Raw genomic sequence first — 6000 nt, forward strand, 5'->3', positions numbered from 1 at the left:
TCTACATAGGGCGCACATGACTGGAGCAAGGTTAAGTAGATTTTTTGGAGTGGAGGATAGGTGCGGGAGATGCGCGGGAAGCCCAGCGAACCACACCCACATGTTTTGGTCATGCCCAGTACTGCATGGGTTCTGGGTGGGGGTGGCGAATGTGCTTTCAAGGGTGGTGGGGGTCCGGGTCGAGCCAGGCTGGGGGTTGGCGATATTTGGGGTTGCGGACGAGCCGGGAGTGCAGGAGGCGAGAGAGGCTGATGTTTTAGCCTTTGCGTCCCTAGTAGCCCGGCGAAGGATATTACTTATGTGGAAAGAAGCTAAACCCCCAGGCGTGGAGGCCTGGATAAACGACATGGCGGGGTTTATAAAATTGGAGCGGATAAAATACGCACTAAGAGGTTCGGCTCAAGGGTTCACCAGGCGGTGGCAACCGTTCCTCGACTATCTCGCAGAACGATAAGGGAAATGGGAAAGGTAGCAGCAGCAACCCAGGGGGGAGGGGGGGGGGGGGGGGGGCCACCCGGGCCCTCAGGGGTTTTGTACAGGTGTTTGTACAGGAGTTATTTATATTGGTTTTTGTGACTTTATTATTTTGGATATTGGCTAGTTTTTATTTTTGTTGCTGGCAGTTGCCGTCTAGTTAATATATTATTTATTCTTAAAAAAAACGGTCATCATCATTATTTATATTGTTTTAAAGTTGCAAAAGGGGAAAATTTTGTACTGTATTTGTTTGACCGAAAAATTTGAATAAAATATATATTTTTTTAAATGCAGATAGAGAAAAAAGCGAAAGTAAAACCAACTCCCAGAGCCAAAGCCCAGCTCCACCCACACAATGACATCACTGAAGCCATGTGACAAGACAAAAACATTTCTTAAAGGGACACTCCCATGGCACTGCCTCCAAATCTTCAATGTGGCCACCACAACCAGATTCACAGAATACTTTCCTGGGGCCGTCGCTTGGAAGCGACGTGTTGCACCCCCGACACCCTACAAGAGCCTGCCAACATCTGTACCCACAGAGCCCCCCCCCCTCCCCCTCACCACTTGCTCCAGCCCCGCATTTTCTCCGCCCAATAGTAATACAGCAAGTTTGGGAGGCCTAACCCCTCCCCCCACTTGCTGTCCCCTCTGCAGTATGACCCCTCCTAAACGTCCGAAGCTCTGCCAATCCTGGGCCACCTGCATCCCCAAATACCCTCCCTCCCCCCTCCCCCTCCCCCCCACGTTCCAACTCCCGGTGGGGAGACCATAAGATACTTACTTTTCCCGAAATTAAATGAATACCCCAAAAACTATCCGAATCTCTGGAACAGCTCCATTATACTCCTCACCGATGTGCTCGGTTCCGAAATAGACAGATCATCGGCATATAGGGACGCCCTATGTTCCAAGCACCCCCCCCCCCCGTTCACTATCCCCTTCCATAACCACTTTTCAGAGAGTGGTTGGGGCGTGGAACGCACTCCCAGCTATGGTAGTGGAGTCAGACACTTTAGGAACTTTCAAGCGGTTATTGGATAGGCATATGGAGTGCACTAGATTGATTGGGAGTAGGTTGATTTGATCTTAGTTTCAGACTAGTTCGGCACAACATCCTCCAACGCCTGCCTCTTTACTTCCTCCAGCTGAGGAAACTCCAGCTCATCCAAAAACTGTCCCATGTCCCTCTCTTCTCCCCCTGGGTCCGCCCTGTACAATACCTGATAATACTCCCTAAATGCCTCATTCATCTCCCCGGCTCCGACACCACATCCCCAGCCAGTATCCTCAATATTTCCCGAGACGCGGCCTGCCTCCACAGCTGGTGCGCTAGCATGCGACTCGCCTTCTGCCCATATTCATACTGCACCCCTACGTAGCTGTCCTACCACCCTCCCGTTGTCAGCCTATCAAATTGTTCCTGTAACTTTTTCCTCCTCGCCAATCCCTTCATGGTGGGCACTCTCGAATATGCCCTATCCATCTCCACTATCTCGTTCATTAGGCCGGTCATATTCCTCCCTCCTTTCTCTATCCACGTGAGCCTTGAACTAGATAATCTCCCCCCAACCACTGCCTTTAGTGCTTCCCAAAAAATGCCTGCCGCCACCTCCCCATTCTGATTCAACTCCACATACTCCTTAATCGCTGCCCACACCTTGTCACAAAAATCTCCATCCGCCAACAACCCGGAATCAAACCTCCACCCCGGTCTCTGCTCTCGCCCCGGTCTAAGCCGAATCTCCAGCCAGTGGGGCGCATGGTCCGAAATAATTATCCCCGCATACTCTGCCCCTTCCACCCTGACCAAAATCTCATGGCTCACCACACGATAATCAATCCACAAATACACCTTATAAACAAGTGAAAAAAAGGAATACTCCCTTTTCCCCGGGTTCTTAAAGCGCCACGGATCCACCGTACCCATCCTTTCCATAAATCCACAGAGCTGTTTTGCCATTCATACCCTACCCTTCGACCTGGAGCTTGATCTATCCACCCTCGGCTCGAGGACACAGTTAAAATCCCCTCCCTTAATCAACTGGTGCGTGGCCAAATCCGGGATCGTTGCCAGCAACCCCCTCATGAAACCCACATCATCCCAATTTGGGGCATACACATTTACCAACACCACCGGCGTCACTTCCGATATCCCACTCACAATCACATATCTCCCACCCAGATCCCTCACTTCCTTCGCACCCACGAACACCATTTCCTTGCTCATTAAATTGCCACTCACCGCGATTTTGAATAGGCCGATCCAACCCTAACCTGGTCCTTCACGCAGAGGTGTGTCTCCTGCAGAAAGACCACCTCCGCTTCCATGCTTCTGAGGTGTGTAAACACCTGCGATCTTTTAACCGTCCATTAAGCTCACAGACATTCCACATCATCAGCCTTACCGGAGGCTTAAGCCCCCATTCCCCCTACCGTCCATCATCTTCCCTACTCCACCCTGTACCTAGCCCATCGCAGATGACCCCATTCTCCACCTCTGTCCATGTCATCTCTCACCCCATGCCACATTGCGTCAACCTCACCCCCCTCATGGCCACCTTTCTTGGCCTTCTTCCCCACCTCACTTCCATTCACAAGCATTACTTGCTAGCGTGGCAACCCCTGACCAAAGGCACCTCCCAATTACCTCTTCTTCTCCTCTCCTCTGCTCAGAAAAGGCGGCTCCCTGCTGACCTTACCCTCCCCCACCCAACAAATACTCATCCTAAACTCCAGGTCACCTCCCCCGGGAGCAAACAAACAAACAATAAACACAAACAGCCTCATGAACAGGAGGGGAGGGGGGTACATCCATCCCCACATAAACTCTTCAGCCCTGCCATCCCTTACCAACCCAAAAGTAAACAACAAACCCCAAAAAGAACCCCCTCCAAACCGGAGGGAATGAAAACCCCTCAATCCCTACCCCCACTTCCACCATGTTCCCAACCATTACAAAATGCCAACACCCCAGTTCCCCAGCATTGTTCAACTCCATTCTCCTCCAGTTTATGCTCCTTGATGAAGTCCTCGGCCACTTCTGGGGTCTCAAAATAATATTCCCGGCCTTCAAACATCATCCATAACTTAGCCGGATAAAACATCCCAAACCTGACCCACTGCCGGTACAGGGCCGCCTTGGCCTTTTTGAACCCTGCTTGCCATTTCGCCAACTCGGCTCCAATGTCCTGATATATTCGGACCTTGTTCCCCTCCCATTCACAGGTGCGCTTTTCCCAGGCCCAACACAAGATCTTCTCTTTCTCCACAAATTTGTGGATTCTCACGATCACCGCCCAGGGCAGCTCTCCAGCTCCAGGCTTCAGCCTCAGACACTTGTGCACTCTGTCCACTTCTGGGGCCTTGTCCAGCACCCCCTCTGCACCAGCCCCGCCGGAGACGTACCTCGTGGCACTCACACCCTTCACGCCTTCTGGCAGGCCCATTATCCATGGGTTCTGCCTTTTCGAGATGTTCTCCTGCTCCTCCACCTGTGCCCTCAGCATTTTGCAAAGGTCACCCAAGAACCCCACCTCCAGAGACACCACTCGATCGCTGTGGTCCGGCATCTCTCCTTCAATCTCCCGAATCTGCGACCCTTGCGCCTCCAAACATTTCTCCACCCAATCCATCGAGCTCTTCGTGGGTACCACAGCTTCTTGGATGGCTTTCGAGCGATCTTCCTGCATCTCCTTCCTCTGCTGGCGGGACTCCTCATTAATGAAAGCCATCAACTGCTCCATCTGGAACTTTCCACCTTGCACCAGCCCTTCCCCCTCCGCCATCCTTCCATCAGCTGCTGCGCCACAGGTTTCCTCCAACTCCTCCGCCAGGTCTCTCACCGTCTTCTGCCGGGTTTGTTAACCAGCGGACACACCACTCCAGGGGGAAACTACTCCTCCGACCTTCATACACCTTTTCATCGAAATTACACCCTTTGTTACCGTCAAACTCCTCCCCCTCCATTTCATCTTCCCACCCCTCCCCCAACAGCTCTGCCAGCAACTTTGCTTCGGCCTCGGGCCCTCCACCCCCTCAGGCAGGCCCACGATCTGTAGATTTTGCCACCTTGATCTGTTCTCCAGGTTACACCTTAGCCCTGAGCCCTTTGTTAGCCTCCTCCACAATTCCTCAGCCGTGGAGGTGAACTGGTCACTGCTGTGACAGAGTCTCCTCCACCCCCTTCAGCTTCTCTCCTTGCTCCTGCACCTTGACGACGTCTTCAACACTGATGCCTTCTCCTGGGCAATCGCCTCCTCCACTCACTCTTTCATCGCAGACATCATCTCCCTCCGCACTTCCATGTGCTTGGTGAACGGCCTCTCGAATTCTCTGGGCATCACCTCGCTCAGTTTCCACTGTGAGAGGGGCAGCCCGACCCGACGACCCGACCTCCGCAATCTTTCTTCCTGCTGGACTCACCAACTCACTTGACAGCGAACATTTGCTCACCCCCTTCTTTCCAATGTCCTTCTTCTGGGTCGTCGACATCTCACACCTTCCTTATACCTTCCTGCACCAGCTCATTCAAAAACTATGAAATCAGGCATTAAAGTTCATAAACGAGAGCCTTGAGCAGGAGCCACCTAACGTGCGAGCACCACCTACATGCCGCCACTGAAAGTCCCAGTGAAACATTTCTATGTATATGGAACTGATAGAACAGGCAGAAGCCAGGGTGAGAACCAGCGCCTAGCTTAACACTGTCCTACAGACTGCACGTGTCTTTAACATCCTCCCCACCCCCTCACCTTGCCTCGTCGATGCGGTCTCCTGTGAGGAGAGGAGGGGTGGTAGTGGCTGCGAAAGAGAGGAAATTCTCCAAATGGGTTTCCCTGAAGAAACACGGAGCTGTCAGAGAGAGGGCGGGAGACAGGTCAGGGTAACACGATTGACATTGTCTTGAACCTCCCTCCACACTCTTCCACCTTGTTTCACCATAATTTCCCACTTTCCACTCAATCTCCCGCACTCAAACAACCCTCCCTCCCACTTTCCCCTCCACCCCCCTCCCCCTCTCTCCCCCCTACCCCCCTCTCTCTCCCCTACCCCCATTCCCTCCCCCCACTCTCTCTCCCCCCCACTCTCCCCCCTCCCGCCACACACTCTGCCCTACCCCCATTCCCTCCCCCCACTCTCTCTCTCCCCCCCACTCTCCCCCCTCCCGCCACACACTCTGCCCCCTCCCCCCACACTCTGCCCCCCACACACTCTGCCCCCTCCCCCCTATCCCCCCATTCTCTTCCCCCTCCCGCCCACTCTCTCTCTCCCCCCTCCCCACACTCTCCCCCTCCCCCCACACTCTCTCCCCCCCTCCCCCCACACTCTCTCCCCCCTCCCCCCCACACTCTCTTCCCCCCTACCCCCGCCCACTCTCTTCCCCCCTCCCACCACACTCTCTTCCCCCCTACCCTGCCCACTCTCTTCCCCCCTCCCCGCCCACTCTCTCCCCGCTCCCCCCACACTCTCCCCCCTCACTCTCCCCCCTCACTCTCTTCCCCTCCCCCCTCTCTTCCC

At 54.0% G+C, this 6000-nt stretch overlaps 1 protein-coding gene across 1 annotated transcript in view; it reads right to left on the reverse strand.

Annotated features, from left to right (window-relative positions):
* Window positions 1–5359, reverse strand: part of proser3 (proline and serine rich 3) — a 38830-nt gene extending 33471 nt beyond the window's left edge. The window contains exon 1 of the mRNA XM_072468855.1: window positions 5235–5359. The gene's annotated coding sequence lies outside the window, so the exon portion shown is untranslated. The remainder of the gene's footprint in view (window positions 1–5234) is intronic.
* Window positions 5360–6000: the final 641 nt, after the last annotated feature.

The sequence above is a fragment of the Scyliorhinus torazame genome, chromosome 12 (genome assembly GCF_047496885.1).
Source record: "Scyliorhinus torazame isolate Kashiwa2021f chromosome 12, sScyTor2.1, whole genome shotgun sequence".
Taxonomy (NCBI): Eukaryota; Metazoa; Chordata; class Chondrichthyes; order Carcharhiniformes; family Scyliorhinidae; genus Scyliorhinus; species Scyliorhinus torazame.